Source organism: Mastomys coucha, unplaced genomic scaffold (genome assembly GCF_008632895.1).
Source record: "Mastomys coucha isolate ucsf_1 unplaced genomic scaffold, UCSF_Mcou_1 pScaffold15, whole genome shotgun sequence".
NCBI lineage: Eukaryota > Metazoa > Chordata > Mammalia > Rodentia > Muridae > Mastomys > Mastomys coucha.
In genome coordinates, this window is record NW_022196897.1 from 64,950,965 (window position 1) to 64,974,994 (window position 24,030).

A 24,030-nucleotide genomic window follows, 5' to 3' on the forward strand; every position below is an offset into this window, starting at 1 on the left:
TTACGGGTGGTTGTGAGCCACCATGTGGTTGCTGGGATTTGAACTCAGGACCTTCAGAAGAGCAGTCAGTGCTCTTACCCACTGAGCCATCTCACCAGCCCTAAAATTAAGTTTTATAAGGGGAGGGTAGCTTTAGATTATCTTAGATCCACAGAGGAATCGAGTTCTTTTGACATCATATAAAGACTACTCCTCTACCCCTTATTCCCGGAGCCACCAAGGCAGCACAAGAGCTAACTAGGCCTGGATGATACAAACACAGGAATGTAGCATAGGCCTTCATCTTCATTTCATCCTTTGTGGCCTCCCCTCCTCCAAGTCAATCTGGTCCCCAGCTTTGTCTACTAAGTCTGCTAACTAGCACAAAGTGGCTTGAAATGACCTTTTTTATCATTAGGTTTGTTTGTTCTTCTGAGCATATGCTGGTTTAAAGGAAATCTCTCCATAAGAGAAACTTACCATGTAGCCTTTAGACACCAAGCACTACCACCTACCACAGAAGTTCTGGTCTAGAAGGAACCTACCCTCGTAAAGTGATTCAGAACACCCATGGGATAAATTTTCAGGGAGGAACTACTGAACTTTGCCTGGCCTAAGCCACTTCTGAGTTAGGCTCAAAGGTAGATTAACAACAGTTAATTCTGGGTCTCACTTACTAAGTTATTAATTCTTGAATCACTGAAGCTTTCCCTATAAAAGGATGGCCCACACTTTCTTTTCTTTCTCTTCACTGGGAGTTAGTAACACGGCATGATAGGCAAAGGCTTGCTTGAATCCACTCCCCTGCCCATGTGCTCTCTATCCTTTTGAAAAGTGTTTTCAAAGTTTGTGCTGAGGTAAGCATTCAAATGTCTTCTCCCATGTTCACCTGGGAGACGGAAGAAAAAGTGCTAGCAAGCCTGAGAGTTTACTGAAATCCACACGAGAGGCCTTTGTGCTCTATCAGCCTTCCTTTTCAGAAATTGTAGGGAAACTCAAAGTTGGCTCAAGATACCCTAAGACCATGTTCCCTGCACAAGGATTTATTTGCTCCAGAAGGACAAAGGGCAGAGAATAGGAGACAAAGACAGGACACAGAGGATGAGGGAGTAGGAGAAGGGAACAAGGGAGAGGGTAAAGGGGTATTTGTCCCAGGGGAACAAAGGACTGTCTCTGGATAAAGAGGAGACAGACATGCATGTAGGAAAATGATAGTTTATAGGATGGGGTGGGGGTGGGGTGTTAGGATGAGGTATTTAATTTAAATTGGGCGTGTTAATTAGGTGACCCAAAAGAGGCTTTGGATTTGTTGGACTTCAATACTTCTTTTTCTTTTCTTTCTTTCTTTCTTTCTTTTTTTTTTTTTTTTTGGTTATACAGACAGGGTTTTTCTGTGTAGCCCTGACTGTCCTGGAACTCACTCTGTAGACCAGGCTGGCCTCGAACTCAGAAATCCACCTGCCTCTGCCTCCCAAGTGCTGGGATTAAAGGTGTGCGCCACCACTGCCTGAAGGACTTCAATACTTTGATAGGTGGCTCTTTACAGGTTAGATGAGAGAACAGATCTTGGGGGCTAGCTTTACAAATGTAATCTAACAGTTTTTAGTGAGACACAGGGAATTGGGAAGAAGGGCACTGTCCACCACATCCAAGCTGGCTAGAGTCCCTGCAGTCATTTTAGACTTAGAGAGAAAACAAAGGAAATCTGACAGAGCAGCCCTCAAAGACATTAGTTCCAATCTGCTGTATTACCAATATTCACTTATTTCTGGAACTGGTCTATTCCCAGACTGAGTGAGTCTGACTGGGCCAGTTGCGAACAAGTTAGGACTTAACTATGTGCTAAATATCAAGTCTAAGCTAGGCAGTGATGGTACATGCCTTTAATCCCAGCACTTGGGAGGCAGAGACAGGCAGACCTCTCTAAGTTTGAGGCCACCCTGCTCTAAGTAGTAAGTTCCAAGACAGCCAAGACTACACAGAGAAACTGTCTGGAAAAACAAAAAAACAAAAAGCAGTTTAAATACAGAGTACAATTAACAGACAAAGTAGCGCATTTTTACATATATGGATCTTTTTGCCTTCATATACATATACGCACAGTTCAAGTTGTTGGTGATAGTGGCTATGAGTAACCCCGCATCCTGTCCCCTGAAACTGAGATTACAATCTGTTGTGATCCATCTTGGGGGTGCTTGGATCTGAACCGAGATCCCTCTGAAGGAGTAGCAAATGCTCTTAATCACCTATGCAATGGCTTACTAGGATTCAGTTAATGTTTTCTACAATACCTTTCCTCCAAATGATTCTCCCCTTACCGCAAAAAAAAACCGTTACTGGCTACAATGTATCAAAAAAGTCTTGCATTTAGAGCAGGTGGAAATAGCTGCTACATGGCTGTTGGTGAAAGTGTACGGCCTGCAGCTCGCTAGGGGCAGGGACTGCAAACCCAAGTTTGGAAGTTACAAATAGTAAAGGCTTTTAGAGTTAGGATTAATTACGAGACGTAAACACAGAAGATGCAAAACTTGGAGCACTAGGGCTAAACATGACGGGTTCAGCCAAGTCAATGAAAACGAACCATAAATGAAAATGTAATAGAGTTGGCTACTGAGATATTAAGCTGGAATGAGGCAAAAGCGTTACCACAGTTTATTAATGCCAGCCCTGGGTCCTGGGAAGCCGACTGGGTACGCGACCCGGGGAGCTCTCAGGAGAGGTGTTCAACCACGACAACCCAGACCAAGACCCAGAAGCGCACGCCCCGCCACCGGCGCTAGGCCCAGACCGCTCACTCCTCACCTCGCCGGCCGCAGGTGAAGACGGCGCAGCCACGTGAGGAAATCAAGGCCCACCAGGCAAGCGCCCACTCGCAAGCCCCTGCCCCCTCCACGCGACCTATCAATCCGCCACCCCCACTCTGGCTCCTAGTCTATCCGGAGTCTTCAGAGTTCCGTAATTACCTAAGGCTCCACCGCGCCGCCATCTCACCGGAAGTGCGTCAGTTCCCTTTCCCGGGTGAAGGCAGCGCCAGTAATTAGTGAAAAACTGATAGGGAATTTACAGGTATGTAATAATATTAATGATAATACCGTATAGTCACACCAGAGTCAAAGCAGTCTAGCTAGTAACAATGCCCCTCCTTGCGAAGAACACAAGGAAAGTACAAGTGAACTACAAAGTCCAGCATGCTCTGGCAGCGCGGACGGAAATGAGTAGTAGTTTGCCTAGGAGGGCCGCGGTGCGTGATGGGAATTGTAGTTCCTGCGGGTAGGCGTTCACAGTAAAGAAACTTTTGTGAGCTAGGTTTTCGAGGCATGCCTCTTATTCTAACACTACTCATCTTCTAAAGCCATAAAAAGTAGCTCTTGATAGTCAATTTAGATTTTTTTTTCTTTTTTTGCAATGTTAAAGCTTAATGCTAAGATATATACTAGGAAACTACTCTACCACAGAGCCTTACTATATAATACCTTGCCTGAAGGTACTAAAAAGAGTAGAGATCCCTTTCAGACTTTGACAAAAGTTTTACCAAAAGTCTGTTTAGGGGAAAAAGTAACAAAATGTTTCTCATCTATTAAGTTCCAAGATTTTAAATTCAAGTGAATAGAAGACTGAGATTAGCCATTTTAATTCATCTTAAACTTAAACGTGCCTGAGATTCTGATCATCAAGACCGAAGAAACAGCTGTGATTAACAAGAGACCATCACTACTACAGTGAAACCTTTGCTTTGCTGGGCTAATTGACACGGGTCAGCTGGAAATGACAAATTAGCCTTGATTAAGAAGAAAGCGGCATGCTTTTAATCCCAGCACCTGGGAAGCAGAGGCAGGAGGATCTCTGTGAGTTTGAGGTCAACCTAGTCTTCAGAACAAGTTCCAGGACAGCCAAGACTACCCAGAGAGACCCTGTCTTAAAAAACAAAAAAGACAAAACAAACAAACAAAAAAGAAAGAAATATAAAATGTATAGTTTGAAGAGAAAAATAGAATTTAATATTGCATCCAAGGCTGTGTGAAAGAGAAAAAGAAATTAAAGAGAGACCTGATTTACATTGGAATAAAGGGGAGAGTATCCTTAAACAAGACCCCTTCCCAGCTAAGCTTCCAACATATGAAAGAGCAGAAGGTGTTTCCTGCTCCTGTCTAACATCAGCAAGCAAATGATGCTGGAATGTCACCCAGGGGTCAAAAAATCACCCCTAACTGGAAATTGAACTTGGCAGTGTTGTCTACCAGGTGCTGCTTTAAGATTGTGAAGGATGGGAGAGTAAAGAGTCATGGATCACTCCCCCATGGGGAGTTTCAGAGAGCCCCTGTGATGGGGAATGTGTGGTGGGGAGTCTCTATGTGAAGGCCTTGAGACACTATTATATTAAGCTTTGGAAGTAAAGCCTAGATTGCATTGGAGCCCCAGCGATGCTGGAGATGCCAGAGTTGTGGGATGTCTGACAAGGAGAGCTGTGCACAGGAAGTGGAACTATTCTAAGAGATAGATTTATATTGCAAGTAGAAAAGCTGCAGGAGCAGAGTGATGCAAGCCCTTTGACACTGGACACGAAGCTACAGGATTTGACATTTCACTCTGCTGAGTCCTGTTCTTGCTTTGGTTCAGTATTTCCTTACTATGTCCCCATCTCTCTCTTCTTCCTAAATTCTAAGCCAATTCATGTTGAAGGTATGTAATTCACTTTTTTATTTTATAGGTGGTTATAATTAAGAGATTTCCTAAAGTCTCAGAAAAGACTTCAGACTTAACAGTGTTGGGCCTGGAAAAATTTGGGGACTTTTGGAGTGGAACTAAATATATTTGCATTATGATTTGTACATGAGCCTAAGGGGGCCAGGGAGTGTATGAGTATCTTGAATGTGATGTCCCATAGTCTTAGGGATTTGAATACTCAGTTCCCAGTTGGTGGCACTGTTTGGGATGGTTTATGGGGTGTGGCCTTGCTGAAGGAAGTCATTGAGGGAGGGCATTGAGATTTCAAAAGCTACATGCCATTCCCAGTTTACTCTCTATGCTTCCTGATTACAGTTTGGAGATGTAAACCCTCAACTTCCTGCTCCAGTGGCTATTGCTCCAATCTCCCATCATGGACTCTTAACCCTGTGAAACAATAAGCCCAAATAAACCCTTTCTTAGAAAAGTAACTAATTTAACCACAGTGTGAATCATTATTTATTCACGAACTAGACACCCATCCAAATTAATTCAGATTCTGTACTCACTTTCTAATATTTTAAAGCAGAATAATGGTAATCACTCCCATGCAGTTGTAAGTATTGCATTAGTTGCTAGACATGACACATTCAATATGACCACTAAGTATGTCACCTATTAATTTCATGTCCAAGGTATTTGTCCACTGCTAATGATCTATTTGAGGTTGTTAGAATATTTGAGTTAATATATGTTAATTGTAATAGAGGTGAGACAGATGAGAGAGATCCACCATAAGGAGCTCCAGGCACATGTAAAGCTTTGTCAAAGCACTACTCAGTTCTATTAGGAATGACTGTCGTTGTTAATGATAAATCCTTTCAGCATTACCGTAGTCAGTTCTTACCATATTCATGTCTCTATAAACAAGCAAGTATTGGGTGATGTTACAATTGGGTTCATAGATTGGCAGTGTTAACTGTTCCCTTGTTTCCCTGGATGTCTTAAGCAAAAGGACTGCAAGTTAGTCAGCGCAGTCAGCCTGGTATCAAGACTTCTTACACTTTCTCTGCTCACAGCCTCTATTTATATATATATATATATCCCAGGTATATAGGCATCTGAAATAGGTGGACAAATTCTATCTTCATAACTTGAACCACTTCTAACTCCAATTGTTCATTGATCCTGTTATTGATGCTTCCTATTGCATTTTCAATCTCAATTAGTATGTTACTTTTTAACTGCTTCCATCTGCCAATTACATTTCTCTGTGGAATGTTGAATCGTTTCTCTGTGTCTTCTTGAAGCTCAAGTTTCCTACAGGTTGATATTCAGTTTGTTTGTTTGCTTGCTTGCTTATGGTATATATTGTGACCACAAGGCAAGGTTAAGCTTCCTGAAAGCTCTTGATACTTGTTGACGTGTGGGATCTGAAAAATTAGGTGTTTATTCCAGTTCTTGTCATATGGTTTTTTGGTTGTGGTGCCTATCTTTCCAGAAGTCTAAGTAGGTTGCTTATTTTATGTGTCTGTGAGCTTTCGTTTCGGTGATTTCCACTCTTTCAGCATCAGACCAGACTTGTCCCAAGCCTATTGTTTGTATGTTGTCACTGCAAGAAGACAATCAGAAAACATGCTTGTCTTAGATCTGTAAATGGTATTTTAGACAGGACTGGGGTTTCCACGGAAGGGTAGTCCATCCCCACAAGGCTATCTGTAAGGTCATGATAGGCCCAGTGCATCATACATATTCCTGGAGTTTTGTAAGGCACAGAAGAAGGATTCTTCCAGTTCTGAATGTGTCATGTTTAATTTTTAATGTCAACTCAACTGGAATTGTTAGACTCAACAAGGAAGCTCTCCGTGTGTCTTTGAGGGAGTTTCCAAAATGAGGTGGGAAGACATACCCTGAATGTGAGTGGCATTCTGTCATGTGTGGGTACCCAGACTGAGTTTAAAAAAGAAAAAGGAAAACAAAACAAAACAAAAATCCAAGCTGAGCACCGGTATTCCCCTGTCCTTGCTTGCTGTTTCGTACCTATATTAGTTGGGGTTTTACTGCTGTGAACAGACACTATGACCAAAGTAACGCTTATAAGGACAACATTTAATTGGGATTGGCTTACAGGTTCAAAGGTGCAGTCCATTGCCATCAAGATGGGAGCTTGGCAGCATCCAGGCAGGAGGAGCTGAGAGTTCTACATTTTGTTCCAAAGGCAAACAGGAGAAGACTGGCTCCCAGGGAGCTAGGATGAGGGTCTTAAAGCCCGTAACCACAATGACACAGTTCCTCCACCAAGGCCATACCTATTCCCACAAGGTCATACCTCCTAATACTGCCACTCTCTGGGCCAAGCATATTCAAATCACCACAGTACCACAGACCAAACATCTCCCATCGCCTCCTTTATCTTAATGAAATGTGTGCCAAAATAAATACCTTTGGCCCTTATACTCTTTTTGGTTAGGGATTGGTTAAATCAATGAGAAAATAACTACTAGAGGCTATAAGCACTGTATGTGTGTAGACTAACCCCAGGCTTCTAAACCAGGTCTCTGCCCACCAATGCAAATAAAATACATCACATGTCTGAGTCTACACTTCACCAAGACCAGCACAGTGCTGGGGCAGGTCCAAGGCCTGCATTTCTGTCTGTTTCCTGTTACTGAGCTGGGCAGGTGTCCAAAGACTTCTACTATCAGCCATAGGTGAAGCTGAATGGAATAGAGATCTAATAGACAAGGCCACCTGTCTTTTCCCAGGATTGGGGCTGTCCAGGAGCTCTGTCTATAGGCAGGCAATGGAAGGGGAAACTTTAACTACTACCTATTGATGTTTCACCATCCCAGCACTAAATGTGGCGGCCAGGCTCTGTGATCTCCCCTCTTCTATGTCTAGTGAATAGCATCTTTGTTGCTGGTTGTTTTTCTATTCTGCTTAAAGAAGTCCTGTAGCCACTATGAGAGACCTTAACATGGGTCACATATGGACCTCATCATCAGAACAAACTTCACCCTTCCCAGTCTCGAAGCACACCCACACACCTGCCATTTCTGGTTGTGATGCCTGTCAAAGCATGAGTTGAGTCTGTCTAACCAGCTTGCAGGTCTCTGCCTGGTTGTGGAGCAGGTGTAAGAAACCCCAAATGTAAGAACTAACCTGGGGACAACTTTACTGCAAAAGCTTGGGGAATGAGTGATGGAGATTACATTTTTGCCACTGAGGCTGGCAAAAGACAGGTTCCTTGAGTGCTCTAGGCCCACTCTCAAGGCAGCAGTGATGTAGACTGAAACTTCATTCTGTCTCAATAGATACAAGTTTATGTCTGGTGCCAGGTTAGTTCTAGAGTCTAGAACTGAAAATTCTAGTATGGCACTAGACCTTTTGGTTCCTGTATGATGGAAGGTCTAACCATGGTTGCCTAGACTGAGTTTTAAGACAGTCTTGTGCTACTATTCATATTCTGTTCCCCCGTAGATGGGAGTTTTGCTGGTCTGTCTCCTGCCTCATATTGCAAACAGTATCATTAGTTGTCTAATGTAGTTCCAGTAGCTGAACCTATAGGTATCGAAATGGATAGAGGTCATGGGGCCTGTCTTACACTAGGGTGCACTGTGTTGCACTTCGTTTGGGGAAAAGGGTTGTGAAATAGTCCCATTCTTGGTTTTGCTGTGATAGGTCTCATATTGGCTTTTATGCTGAATGACTAGATTTAACTCCCTTAGCCTTTGGCAAACTGCTTTTGCAGTGTTCTGGTAGGACACTCTGGCAATTGTAACTTGTCTTTGCTACTTTGTGTGTGCTTTTTTTCTTCCACTCTTCTCCACCCTTTCCCCCACCCTTTCAATCCCCTAATACTAGATAAGAGTGGGGAAAGGAATAGAGATAAAAAGAAAGAGATCCTTGAATAAAGTTAGGGGTGAGAAAGAGGGCAACATTATCATTAGACAACTTCCTGCTGATTAGGCGTGTCAAGTTCCTTAGGGCAAGTTTGATCTTTGCCATCAGGATATCTAATTTCTTCTTGTTGTTGTTTCTTCTCTGTCCATGACTACTTAACAAACCATGGCCAATAGCAACCAACAAGGAACCAACAACCAACAGCCCACACTGCTTCCCGGGCCCTAGCATTTATATACTATCTAAAAATTCTCCAGAATTCCAAAATGTCACACAAGCATACAAAATATCCGCATCTGGCAAAATCATGGCCCTGCTAGAGCAAGAGGCAAATCATAGTCCGCTTCTGTGGAAAATCTGAAGCAGCCTTATATCCCACAACTGGAGTTAAAATGAAAACATATTCTTATAATATTTCTGTGTTTTTGAAAGAACCCAAAATCCCAAATCCTCACTACAGGCAATGGCTTTCTTCTTGGCTTGTTCTGTGGATTTCTTCCTCTGCTCTTCTTTTCTTTTGTGTGGGGAGCCACAGCTGCCACCCTATATATATATTGAACACCTGGTCTCCGGCCAGAGTGGAGAGCATTGAGATAAACAAGCCTTAGTTATGTCGTACGCCTTTCCGTTTTGTCGAAAATAAGGAGGCAAACACGAGCCCTTCTCCATGCAGTTTAATCAGGAACCTTCATTTTTACTTCTTCTCTAGCTAGCTTCTTTTATATTCTTCTATATCTTCTTCTTACATCTTACTAGTTACATCTTTCTACTTTCTTCTTACTTACTCCTATTTCCTACTTACTCCTATTCCCTACATCTTACTACATACATCTTACTTCTATTCTTATTCTTACATCTTACTTCTATCCTTACATCTTACTTCTACCTTTACATCTTACTTACTCCTATTCTTACATACATCTTACTTCTATATCTACATACTTACTCCTATCTATACATATTTACTATTCTATATATCTTACTTACTATCTATATACTTACTCCTACCTATTACATCTTACTTACTCTCCCTCCAACCCCCAGCCCTTGTGAGTTAAATACTTTCCCTGGTCCCAATCAGCATCAGCTACGTGGCAAAGCATAATAGGCTGCGGGAAATCATGCCAGCTTGCATCACAAACTAGAGGCACACAGCTTTTCCAACTAAGGCTTGTTTATCTCAATGCTCTCTGCTCTGGCCAGAGACCAGGTGTTCAATATATATATAGGGTGGCAGCTGTGGCACCCCACACTTTTGTCACTAAAAGCAGTCACTGTGATATCTCACCTAGTCTCTTAACTTTTTTTCTATTGTTTGAAGAGACACCGTGACCAAGGCAACTATTAGAAGAACAAGTTCATTTGGGGCTTACCATTTCAGAGGGCTGGAGTCCATGATCACCATGGCCACAGGCAGGATGCATAGTGCTGAAGCCATAGCTGAGCACTTATACCCTTATCTACAAGTAGGAGACAGAGACCTCAGTAGGAATGGCATGAGCTTTTTTGAAAATTTGCTTCCAGTGACACTTTTAACAAGGCCACACATTTAAATCCCAAACAGTTCCACCAACTGGGGACCAAATGTTCAAATATATGATCCTATGGGGTTCATTCAAACCATCACACTCACCTTTAACATCTACTGAATATGCATGACTAACTTTCCAACTTGATGTGTTTAAGGGGAGGTGACCAATAGATCTCATTTATCTGCTCTTTGTTCTACTTTCCAAAGCACATTTCATATTACTTAGTGTACCATGGTCAGTGTTCCTTCTTTAGAGTAGCATAATGAAGCAGTTTTTCAAATGACTTTAACTCTATATCCAGAATCTTGGGCACCTTATATTTTCCCTCTGAGATTCTATCAACTCCACATTGCATTTTTTTTTCTATTGATGATACCTTTGACACCATAAGCTGTGTAAGATAACGTAGTCTGGGTGTATTTGTTCTTGCAACACAGCTCAGACTTACTTCACTGCTCTTTCCTGTGCTACATGGAAGAGCTGGAAACTTATGTCCCTGAAAGAAAAATAGTCCTATGGTAGAATTTGGTGTTTATAGAACTCAAAGCAGCTTCCAAGCCTTGTGCTATGATCTCTCTGTTTTTTCTCCCTGTGGATGAGAAATGCAGCAGTTTCCCCCTTTACTTTGAAATGGATTCTGAGCCCTTCTGTGAATACTGTATCCCTAAACTATTTAACAAAGGATACATCCCTGGTTCTTCATGGGGCTCATTTCTCACTCTGGAGCACAACAGTTTCAATTCATTGCCCAGCCTTTGCTCAGTCTGATCAATCTGATAAAATGAATCCCATAGAATAAGATTCTATGGGATTGCTGGATGATGCAGATGTCTTTATAATGAAGGGAAAGAAGAAAGGAGGGATAAGGAGAAGTGGGGAGAGAAGAATGGAAAGACAGATAGATGCATAAATACCTGGTACATTACAGATGGTGAACAACATTGTGCCTTGTAATGACATAACCATCTGTTTTCATTTACTTTTTACTGCTTTAATAAACAGTATGGCCAAAAGCCATTTGGAGAGGAACAGATTTGTTTGGCTTATATATCTACATACTATATTCCCATATTGTCAAAAAAGTCGGGGCATGGACCTGAGGCAGGAACTAAAACAGAAACAATGGGTGGATGCCACTTACTGGCTCATATCCCAGGACTTGTTCAGTCCCACCCCCTTTTTTATACCACCCAGAACTGCTGTGTGAAATGGGCCTGCCCACATCAATCAAGAACATGCCCTACAGACTTGCTTTTAGGGAGTCTGATGGAGGCAATATCTCAGTTGGTGTTCCTCTTCCCAGAAGACCCTACTGGTATCAAGTTGACAAAAACCTAATCAGGACACCATCCTCAAGTTCCTTTTCACCCATTACTTTATTTCTGTCAATCAAGCAGCATCCTCATTGCATTTCTGTTCCGTTCCTTCTCTTCCTCCTCTTCTTCTTCTTGTTCTTCTTCCTCCTCCTCCTCTTCCTCTCTCTCTTTCTCCTCCTTCCTCCTCTCCTCCTCCTCCTCCTCCTCCTCCTCCTCTTCCTTCTTCTTCTTCTTCTTCTTCTTCTTCTTCTTCTTCTTCTTCTTCTTCTTCTTCTTCTTCTTCTTCTTCTACTTCTTCTTCTTCTTCTTCTTCTTCTTCTTCTTCTTCTTCTTCTTCTTCTTCTTCTTCTTCTTCTTCTTCTTCTTCTTCTTCTTCTTCTTCTTCTTCTTCTTCACTGTGTGCTATTAAGCATATTCACAACTTCCCTTATGTTAGTATTCTGGTATTGCTGGTTATTTTGTGAGTGTGATTCTCTGGCTTTGGTGGTTAAATGTTGACTCATTCTCTCTTGCCTCAGGTCCCATCATCATCACTGTCACCAAAGAGCCAAGTTCCATGCAACCTCCCCCAACCTGTAGAGAGAAGCCAATGCTGGATCCTTAAAGAGTTGGCGTGCCAGTATTTTCCTGATGGTCTTGGCAAATAGTGTATTTTGGCCTCTCCTTAAAAAATAGCAGTGTAAGTTTTTCTGTCCTCACACTTATTCTAGCATGCTCACTTTCCCAGGCTTTCCTAGGCTTTTTTTCATGGTCAACTATTGCAATTTGGACATTTCAGTTTCCCCCTAGGCTATCAGTTTCTCCAAGAGCCTTGTAACCTTAGTAACAAATCTTTCCCTTAGAATTCATTCCAGAATTCTTATTCCTATGCCTAAGGAGAGTGAACAATATAGGCAAACTCTCCCTTATCAAGTTCTGTAATGGGATCTTCTATACTCTTCAGGTAATAAGAGAACCAGTATCAAATCCAACTTACCATGTGTGATAGTTATTATTGATTAACTTTCCTGAATCTTAAATGAACTGCAATTCAGAAATGGAAGGCACTCCTGTGAGAGCATTTTTTTGGCTTGGTTTGATGTGGGTGAATCCACTCCTAGTCTGGACCTTTGAGGGCAGAAGACACACACGATCTGGATCTTAAGGCAGGAAGACACACCTTTAATCTGGGTCATGCTTTCTGCTAGAAGTTATATGAGGACATAGAAGATGGAATCTTTCGCTTTTTGTCTGCTTGCCATCACCCTACTAGCAGATCCATTCCTTCACCAGAATTAGAGCTTACTTCTTTGGGATTCCAGAATATACAGAAGACCAGCAGAGACATCTAGCCTTGCAGACTGAGCAACTACTAGATTCTTAGACTTTCCATTCACAGCCAGCCACTGTTGGATTAGCTGGACTTCAGCCTGTATGTCATTCCAACAAATCCCATATTTATCTATCATCTATCTATCTATTATCTATCTATCTATCTATCTATCTATCTATCTATCTATCTATCTATCCATTCATCCTACCTAGATTTATTCTATAAGTTCTGCTACTCTAGAGAACCCTGACTTGCATCACTTATTCTTTGGGATAGTTTTCACCTGGGTTCTGTGAGACAGGGATGTAGCAGGCTTATGAGACATAGACATAAATAATACAAAAAAAGCTGGAAGCAGGATTGATCAGGAAATATCAGCATACAATAGTGTAGAGCAAACAGTATTTTTAAACCTGCATCAGAGAAATATCAAGAAATATCCATTAGAAGAGAAAGGATGGACTCTTCTTGTACCATAATCTTGGTATTATATTATATAGTATAATACTTGATATTATACTATAATAATAGCTGGAGTGAACACAGGGAGATATTATAGGGTCTATGGTCTAAGGCATGCTTGAAGATGTTAAAGATAGACACTAAGGGTCTGAACACTGGAAGAAATTGCCTCTATCTCTTCCACAAAGATCTAGTGGTATAGAGATAAAGGAAACAACCAGGTTTGTTTGTTATGCACCAAATTTCTTACTCAATACAATCTTAAGGATGGTGTGGGAAAAACTGGTGATGTCAGAAGAGATGTCTAGCTTTCCCTAGGCAAAGGCAAAATAAAACTTTCAGAGACTAAAGATATTATGGGACATCCATGGACATCAGTGTTCATATTGTCACTCGGTGTCCATATTAGTTCTTGAAATATATTTATTAAGAATTTTGCCGGGCGGTGGTGGCGCACGCCTTTAATCCCAGCATTTGGGAGGCAGAGGCAGGCGGATTTCTGAGTTCGAGGCCAGCCTGGTCTACAGAGTGAGTTCCAGGACAGCCAGGGCAACACAGAGAAACCCTGTCTCGAAAAACCAAAAAAAAAAAAAAAAGAATTTCACATATGAATATAATGTGAATGTAAAATTGTCTTAGCAATTTTGTAAGGCTTTTTATCAATGTTTTCCAAGAAAACATTCTGTTATTATAGTTAGTTATCCTTCCCCATATTCACCCTCCACCATGTCTTAGCATCTTATTGTGAATTTCATCAATACTACTTCTATCCCTTCACCTCCAATTCCTTCCCAACACCTGTTTTTCTCAGCTTTATGTGTTCTATATTTCTCACTGTTTAAAACCAGACATCACTTTGTGCTGCCTATATATGCCTTGCTTTCTTACACATTCCAGGGCTACCTGACTAGGGGCATTACTGCCCCAGCCCCACATTAGTCTTCCCTCAAGAAAATGTCCCCACAGGCTTGTCTTTAGGCTACTCTGGCAGGGCATTTTCTCAACTGAGATTTCCTCTTTTCAGATGACTCTAGCTTTAACAATAAACTAATAGGCATATTACATATTTTAAGAAGCTTCTGCAGTAGTAAGTAGGTTTGCATATGGCATTTTTCAAAATGTGACATTATCCCTGTCAGAGCAGCTAAGATCCACAAGTCAAATGGCAACAGATGCTGGTGTGGATGCAGTGAAATAAAATTAGTCATTGCCAGTGGGAGTGCAAGCTAGTAGTCACTATGGAAATCAGTGTGGAGGTTCCTTGGTCAGCTGGGAATAGACTTCCTATATGACCACTCCTGGGCATATGTATCCAGAGATGCCATGTCCTACCACAGAGATATTTGCTCATCCATAGAATTGCTGCTATATGTGCAGACACCTGAAAATAGAAACAGCCTAGGTGTCCATCAGCTGATGAATGGGTAATAAAAATGCAGAATATTCAGTGGAATATTATTCAGCTGTAAAGAAAAATGAATTTATAGGTAAATGGATGGAGCTGGACACCACCGTTCAAGGCAACATAGACCCAGAAAGACAAATATTGCATAATCCCTCTCACTCATGGATGCTAGGTTTGAAACTTTAGAATAATGTGTGTTAAATTTGGGTGCCCATAGAAGTCAGGAAACTATAAAGAGACCATGGGGTTGCTTCAAAGGAAGGGAGAACGAGGAATAGGGCAACAGGAAGGATTAAATGAGATCAGGGATGGGAGGACAGGGTAGAGAATGAGTATGGGAAAGGGTCACTAATAAGGTCTTACTTCATAGTAAGCATTGCTGAAACCCTTATGAAATAGCTAAGAGAATTTTACTCTCTTAGTAAAACTCCCATTCTGATATTATTAGTAGTGTATTAAATTGACTACAGCAATTCGGCCTCATTACTGAATAGATTTCTGCTTTCTTCTAAATTTTAAGTGAAAACTCTTGTTTGAACAGGAGAACAGTATTGGTGTCCCCTTCCTAACTGTCTCAGAATAGAGACTCTTACTTGGTTCTGTGAACTAAAGATGGACTGTGGGCACAGTCTTCTGTAATAGGCCTGCTTAGAAAACTTTAGGCTGTACCAATGAACCAATTCAGGACTTCCAGGGCTCTATTCTGCCCTGAAGTAGACTGTAGATTTAATCAAATCCATCTGTATGAACTAAGGTCCAGTGAAAGAAATGAACAATTACAATAGACTTAAACAAACAAGGGTATTTCCAATGTGATTATTTATCCAGACAACTTTTAGTTTTAATGTTCTGGTTTCCTATGAAGATACATGATAGCTCCTTTTGCCTTTCTTCTGAAGTTATTTCAAATCCTAAATTTAGAACACTATGTCTTAGGAGTCGAATTCTCTCTAATGCATAAAAATCAAGAGAATGCTATTTTTACCAAGTTTCCTTACTTTCACAGGGATATAATTTTTGCATAAATTCATATGAATAATTTCTCCTTTTTAGCCAGTATATAATTTGACAAATCAATAATGCAATGAAATTATACATGAAGGGTTACCTTTGCAAATAGCTCTTATGTAAGCACATACCAACAAGGTAGGTAGAAGAGAAGTGATGGATGTCTTTAGTGACTGATATTAACTATGAAGGCCAGATAGGTGAGTAATGAGCATTGTCTTGGAACGCTAAACTGATGTGAAGATCCCTGGTATTCCATTTTCCAGTGAAGGCTAGTTTCCAGCTTGTAGAGAAGATAGAAGGGCAGAAGATGGAAGGTAGAAGTTAAATACCTGAACAAAATATAGACTTTGTTATTGTTTCAGAAGAAGGGCAGAGTTGGCACACAAATGGGGCTTTGGAACCGTGTACTATGGTTCTTGTGCCAAGAGACTGTTTTTGGTATGTTGGAGGAGATGGGTAATAGTGAATGCGCAGAGGATGCTAAGTAAACACAAAGTTCAAGGAAAATCTTTCCCACCCAGGTGCCTGGGACATGAGAAATTTAAATTGTACTATCCATTTTGGTTTAGAGGGATGAATTTCTACTCCTTCCTTTACCCAAGCCAGTCTGTGGGGCTCTCAAAGAAGGTACATTTAAGCAAGTGAAGGATTACCCTTGCTTCCCAAATCCCCTTTGTAATGTGTCTGGTCCTATTACAGTTATACCTAAGAGTACATTTAATCCAAGTACAAAATAGTTATAACCATGTTTTTAAAAGCCAAGAGTACAGATTCCTGGAAGTGAATAGTCTTGTATTGATTTCTTTATAATACCTTTTTTTTTTTCCAGGCTGCTTCAATCTCCGATGACCACATTTAGTCACATGCAGGGCTAAAGCTTAGACTCGCCGCTGAGTGACTCAATTCCTCTCACATGTTGAATGTTTTAACAAGTGCTCGGTGCTTATGCAACCCACATGTAATAACTTAAAAGTGCTCCTGGAACTATTTTCGACAGCTTCTCCAAAAACACTTTAATTGGGGTAGCCTGCAGCTTTTCACTGCCACAGGGGATGTTTTGATACAGGAAAGTGGGGGCAGAAACAAAACAAAAGCTTCACTGAACCCGGTTCTGATCTCCCCACAAAACCTACCCCCACTTGTGTTTTTCCTTCTGATGTTATTTCCAAAAAGCTGTTCTTTGCAGACAAATGTGAATGTTTCCAGAAAGTAAATAAGTGCTTTTTTTTTTTTTTTTCTGTAGTGAAGCAGAGGCTGAAGAAAAGAATTTGGAGGAGGAAAAATGGAGATGAAGATGAAATGGAATCCAAGAGCAAAGGTGAGCTCAAAGGAACAGAGAAAGTGATTGGAGAGGGAGACCAGTGAAGTGGTAGTCGTGGATCTCTGAGGCAGAGGTCAGCAGGAGTGATCACCATGACCTTACCGTGGTGGAAAGATGAGCAAAATCTTTACAGCGCATGAGGAGTTGAAATAATAAATGCTAGATGCCATACTTTCAGCAACGATTGAGATCACTGGGAAACAGGAGAAAACATACTAACCGAGTATGTCTGAAAACATTGGTCTCCACGTAGGAAGGAGAGAGGAACAATTGCCAGCCTCAGCGGAAGTAGAACATGGTGGTTCATATGGGATAGCTACAGCCAGAGTGTCAAAATTCAAATTTACCACCTGTATTGTTCATTATCACATAACACACTAAAACATCAGTCACTGTAGTTTCTGTGGATCTGGAATCAATGTATACCTTAGCTAGGTCCTGTGGGTATTCATTTCATCAATGCAAAGGCCTCATGGGTAGAAGATTGCTTCTGCTATTGCCTGGATCTTTGCCTCTCTATGAAATTCATATGCTAGAATCCTGCACTCCAAAAGGTGGTGGCATTAGAAGATGAGTGGAACCTGTTAGGAAATGACTACGTCATGGAGTAGAGCCACCAATAATGGGCTTGGAACTCTTATATAAGAGGGCAGGCCCAGAGCTGTGAGAAACAAATGCTTGTTGTATGCTGTTTTTACGACTTGTTGGTTATTTATAAATCACCCAGCTTGTGGTGTTTTTGTTTCAGCAGACCAAACAGAGAGAGACACATCCCTGGGCTCACTTTTGTGGTGGTTGGCAGTTTTCAGGTCCTCCCTGGCGGTTATTCAGGGACTTACTCCTTAGCTCTTGTCCTAGTTAGGGTTTCTATTGCTGCAATGAAAACACCATAACCAAAAATAAGTTGTGGAGGAAAGAGTTTATTTGGCTTACACTTCCAGATCATAGTCAATCACTGAAGGAAGTTGGGACAGGAACTCAAGCAGAGCAGATGCAGGGGTATTTGTTTCTCACAGTTCTGGCTTGTCCTTTTATATAAAGGTACCAACCCTATTCTTGGTGGCTCTACTACATGACATAGTCATTTCCTGACAGGTCCCATCAATCGTCTGATGCAGAGGCCATGGAGAGGGTATTGCTTACTGGCTTGCTCTGTATGGCATGCTCATTCTGCATCCTTATAGAACCCAGGACTGGGGCTGGAGAGATGGCTCAGTGGTTAAGAGCACTGACTATTCTTCCAGAAGTCCTGAGTTCAACTTCCAGCAACCACATGGTGGCTCACAACCATCTGTAATGGGATCTGATGCTCTCTTCTGGTGTGTCTGAAAACAGCTACAGTGTACTTATACATAAAATAAATAAATCTTAAAAAAAAAATAGAGCCTAGGACCACCAGCACAGTGATGGTACCACCCACAATGGGTTAAGCCCTCCCCCACTGATCACTAATTGAGAAAGTGCCTTACAGCTGGATCTCTTGGAGGCATTTCCTCAACCGAGGCTCCTTTGTTTCTGATGCCTCTAGTTTGTGTCAGGTTGACACACAAAACTAGCCAGTACATGACATTCCTCATGTGGAACTCTTACTAGATATTTCCAAACAATGACGTTCCATTGGAACAACCACACAGAGGAGGATGAGAGGGCATAGCTTGACCTCAGCATCGATATCTTGTCACTTTTACAATGATCTGTGCTAGGACTGTGGTGGAGGTGGAAGGGCTGAAAGGAATCCCCTCACTGTCTAAACATTAGCTGCAATGAGATAGCAGCAGTCCGCTGAGGAGAAGGAGAAGCAGGTGTACACAGAGAAAAGTCTAAGGCATAGGAAAGATCTTCAAATAAGATCTGAGGGCAGGTGAATGAGGTGGAGACATCTTTTCAAGCCTCTGACAGGAACAGGCACTTGGGAGAGGTGTGGCTTGCAGTACTTCACAGCCGGGTGCTCACCAGCTTGGGGGAGCGGGACAGGAATTCATGGTGGAATAAAGGATGCTATTTTGTCTTATTTTTCTCTGATGCTTTTTTCTTTTTTCTTTTTTTCCAGTTGTTTGTTTGTTTGTTCTCGAGGCAAGGTTTCACTGTGTAGCCCTGACTGTCCTGGAACTCACTCTGTAGACCAGGCTGGCCTCAAACTCAGAGAAATCTGACTGCCTCTGCCTCCCAAGTACTGGATTAAAGGTGTGCACCACTACCATTGCCTGGCTTTTTTTTTTTTTCCTAATGACTTATTGGGAGGAAGAAAACTGCCTTTCTTTGGTTTTTAAACTTTGCTGTTATTGCTGCTGCTGCTCTTCTTCTTTGGACAGAACTCCCCTAGCGCTTCAGTAGAGGAGACGTGACCAGGGAGACCTTCACTGAAGCAGCTCCTGGCAGCTCGGCATGGCCATGTGCCAGTGCTGAGTCCTGATACTCCATGACAATGAAAGTGTGCTCTAGTTTTGGTCTGGCTCCCCAACAAAGCCTTGGCAGACCTGATGGAACAGGACAAATGAAATCACTCACGCTGAGGTGCAACACCACCAAACTGAAGCCAAGTTGTTAACTGATCAACCTTTAGAAGAAAGAAATATTCATATTTCCCAAATGGGCTAGTTTCACAGAACCTGAAACAAACTGATATTACCCAATACTTGACTTTCTGTGCTTCTGGTTCCCTGTCTAAGCCTTATGGGAATGTAACTTCGAAGTGGTTGATGCATCTCCCTCCCCTGGTTTCTGCTCTCTTCAGCTCTTCCTCACCAGGATAATGCCCTCTTCTGTTCAGGCCATCCCTATACTCATTCTTTCTTATGGGATAATGTGTTACCTGATTCTTTTAAAGTTACTAGGACCGACTCGTGCTCAGGAGAGGGAAGAATGATCTCAAGGGCATCTCAGGAACCTCTTTTACTACAAATGCGGGGAAACCACAACCTACTAAGCGTTCATTTCTTTAATTCTAAGGCAGGATAAATAATAGCTTCTACAATGTTAAACAGCACAGTGAGCAATATTAGAGCCAGGATAATTAATGCATGCAAAATACAAAATGCCTGGGTCACACACAGGATATTTAAAAATATTTACCATTTTCTTTTCTTCCTAGAGATTTTCTTTTCTATTCCCTCATGCAGCTTGTTTCTTGTGACCGTAGTTTGGGGAAAGAAACAGAATAGAAGGAGGAGCTGAAGGGCTCCTGGGCTTGCGTTCAGGAGCTTTTTCCCACCTGACTCCCATTTCCTGGATCCACATGGGAATGGAAGGTGGAGCAGAGACAAAACATTTGGGGAAACCGTATAATATCAGTCCTATCAGTCCCCAGAAAGAAGAAATGTGTGAACTATGAACTTCTCCCTTATTTTATTTTATTTTATTTTATTTTGAGTAAGGACTTCGGTGGAAATTAGGGCCATGTAAGAAAACAACTAGACTGTATTACAAAGAGAAGGTGTCTACAATCTCACTTGATCCTTTAGTATGTGCTTTGTAAGCCTTGGATTAAGTCGCATGAGTTTACCCAGAAAAAGCAATAATGGGGATTTTGCTACCTGCTTTAGGCTTAGATTAAGTCAAAATTTAATATCATTTGGTACGGTGTTTTAAGTCCTGCATCTGCAGTCAGCAAACTCATTAATAGTATATTAAAAGATGACATGATTTTGTCAGACTGCTCTAGGAAAATGCGCTTCTAAAAATTAGTGTCCTGCCTGCCTACCAGGATGTTTCAGGATTAAAAAAAAAAAAAAAAGTCATGGTCTTGATCTATAAATAGACATTGTTATCAGGCACAGGGCAGGGAGGTATCGTAAGGAGTATGAAACTTAGGAAATTATTCTTTTTCGTTTCACATTTTCTGTATAGTTGGGAGCTTTTGTGATGGGAACAACCCAAGACTGACATAGTGAATCTTTGATCAGGTTTCCTCCTGGTTTCTGAAAATCCTTGTGGAATAGAAACCTGCAGGATAAGGTAGTGGCTAAGGCTACTGGCCCAGGGCAAAGCTGTCAGAATTCACCCCTTGTCTCTGCCTTATTTAACTTGAAGTAGTTGCAGCTGCCTGGTATCACGGTGGATTTGTCAACTTTTCACATTCAAACCGTAACTAAGCATCCTACCCTGTAAGGCAAAGATAAAGCCTTACTTCAGTTACATGGTTATTATGAGAGGCAGATGAGATGATTTGATGTGAATGTTCTGAGAACTGATTCATATCTGCACCTGGACTGATAAACAGGAGCTCATTGTACTTGGCTTTTGCTCTCTGGCCAACTGTTCCAGCCCAGCTCATTTTGTCAACTTGTAGACCCTTCATTAGATTGTATTTTATTCCCAATAAATGCTCCAAAGATCAACATGAAACCGAACCTCAACTTCCTGATGCCTTACTGTGAAATTTCATATAGAAGATGGTGGATGAACACGCACAAGACTGCTAGAACTAGAATCACAGTGTCAACTCTTATGAACTGTCCATGCCCTTCCAACAAGTTTCCCCACAGACAGTCTGTGACCCTTGCTTTGCCTTGCTGTCCCCATATGGGTGCTGGTTCCTTTTCTTCCTTGGCTCTGCCCTCTCAGGGTCCAACATTTAAAACCCAGGTATAGGCTTAGATTTTTCAAAACCTACTTTTAATAAGGGTTCACAAAAGCTTTGATTCCCCCTTCTAACCCACCATCCAAAGGTAAGGGACAAAGGTGGTAAATAGGACAAGGGGATGTGGACCTGTTTAGAAGTAGTTCCTTGGGGGAATTCCAATCTCCATTGGTCAAGATATCAGCAGTCCAGTTCAGTAGTGTCAAAAAAACAAACATGCTGTGGCACAATTCAGCAGAAACTTCGAGGCCTCTGCAAAATTGGCACCAGTCTGTGAGAGTGCATAGAGTCATATGGGATGTCAGAACTTCTCGGCCATGCCTTTTTCAATGAAGTCAAGATCACTGAAGATGTGAGACCAATGAAGCATTGCAAAGCTAGCTATGCAAGTTACATCACTATCTGTTGAGTCCTATTTATACTCTCTCCAAACATCAAACCACACACCACATGAGTCTGTATCATGTGATACAACCAGAAACTTCCACTTCACCCAGGAAATGATTTAATCTCTTCATAACTAACATTTCTTTCTCCATGTTTCAGACAGCCTAGTCTCAATCTCTCCTATATTTTGGATATCCTAATGGCTCATAAAAACACATTTTCACTAAGAAAGTGTTGCCATTTACTAAGTGTAAATTCTCTCCCACTTCTAAAACAGGCAAAAATTTCAATCTGGTTTTGACTATAACAAACTTCATTCAAAAAGAAGCTGGGTCAGCAGTTAAGAGCACTGAATGGTCTTCCAGAGGAAAAGACTCTGATCCCCAGCACCCACAGGGTGGTTCTCAACCATAGCCTCTTCTGGCCTCCATGGGCAGAGAAAGGTAGGGAAGACAGTCAAATCATCCTAATAACTTACATTCTGGGTCAAGCCCAAGGTTGCTTTCATAAGCCATGACTCTTTTGATAAAAAAAAAAAAAAAACTTACTAGTTATCAATCACATCTTCCTGTATGAGGCCATGTTCTTGATTAAAGTAAACTTCTTTTATTGTATTAAAGAGACTAGGGAAACCATTCCTTAGATCTACTAACCCATGAATCCTGGGTGAGTTAGAATTTATTATTTGATCTGAAATAAAGGACTGATTGGAAATATTTTTAGCTGCTCCTTATTTTTGTAACAAATGTTACCTTCATTCTAAAAATAGGACCATTCCGTGTGTCTATAATTGGCAGCTTCCATTCAGGATGATTAAATCATTGTGAGAAGTCTAGCTGTTCGAGAGTCTTCTGATATCATTGAAGTAAAACATGGGACATGCACTACTGAAGCTAAGCTATTCGTGCAGTGTATTTTGTAGACAACGTAGTCCTAATGAGGTGGAGAGGCATTTGAACTAACTTCTTCAGTTAGATGGGCTGCAATCCCTTGCTCCTGAGTAGAAATTTGATGGCTACTATGTGAGTCTGAAGAGACAGCCATTCTTTTATAACTTTCACCAGAGGATCAGCATTGGAGCCTGGACAATCTGGGTCTCTTGAATAAGAAGAATGAATACTGCTATTCTTCCTGTTGCCAAGGAACAAAAAGCAGGAGTCAGCGTAAGAAGCTGAAGCAGGAGAACAGTTTCTACAGATTAGTGTTACCAGACAAATAAAATGATAGGACATCTAGTCATGTTTCGATTTCAGATAATTAGAACATTTTATATAAGTGTGTCTAACGCAATCTTTGGAGCATGCTTGCACTAAATATTATTCATTTTAATTTAATTTGCATCTTCCAATGAATCTGACAACTTTAGTGGGAACTGGGAGATTTATGCCCAAACTAGATTTAGTCATACTAACTTAAAAATATTTAGAGAGGATCCCTTCCATTTGATTAGAAGCCAAATAGTATGAGAACAATTTTGGCATCTCCTTGCTTACCAACAGCATGGCGACAGTGGTCATATACTGGTCCCTTTTCTACAGCTGTACTTTGTACAAATAATCCAGACATATGGGATGTGGACAGACAGATTGTATCTCTTTTTTTATGAGTCATCAAGGTGACCTGGCTTCTATAATAACTATTGTTCCTGGCCTCCAGAACTATATTTGCAGAATATATATGTATATATATATATATATATATGCATATATATATATATATATGCATCAGGACAATAGTTTGATTGAGAGATTGATATAGGTGCCAGATCCAAGAGGTGAAAATCACTCACAGTTAGGCTAGAGAGGAAATTAGTTAGTCTAGGAGAAATCTGCTAACCTGAGTATTAGGGGCAGGTTCATTCTCATCCATATTTCTCTCTCCCTGTCACCTGTTCCTTCCCATCTCTCATGAGGTATGCTGCTTTGCTTCATCATGTTATCCCCATTGCAATCAACTGAAGCCCCTGAAATGAAGTTAAAGTAAATCTTTCCCCTTAAGGGTTTGTGTCATGTATTTTGTTACAACAACAGAAACCTGACTCATATAAAGGCATACAAGGTCATATCAGAAAAAGACAAAAAATGAATGAAGGAATATTTGTCTAGAAAATAGCCAGGTAGAATGGCATGCATCTCTAAGTTTAGCACACAGAAGGTAG

The 24,030-nt window shown here is 41.2% G+C and overlaps 1 protein-coding gene across 1 annotated transcript in view; it reads right to left on the bottom strand.

Annotated features, from left to right (window-relative positions):
- Window positions 1-2,935, bottom strand: part of Cwc22 (CWC22 spliceosome associated protein homolog) — a gene marked incomplete at its 3' end in the record, with an annotated part of 48,951 nt that extends 46,016 nt beyond the window's left edge. The window contains exon 1 of the mRNA XM_031370770.1: window positions 2,782-2,935. The remainder of the gene's footprint in view (window positions 1-2,781) is intronic.
- Window positions 2,936-24,030: the final 21,095 nt, after the last annotated feature.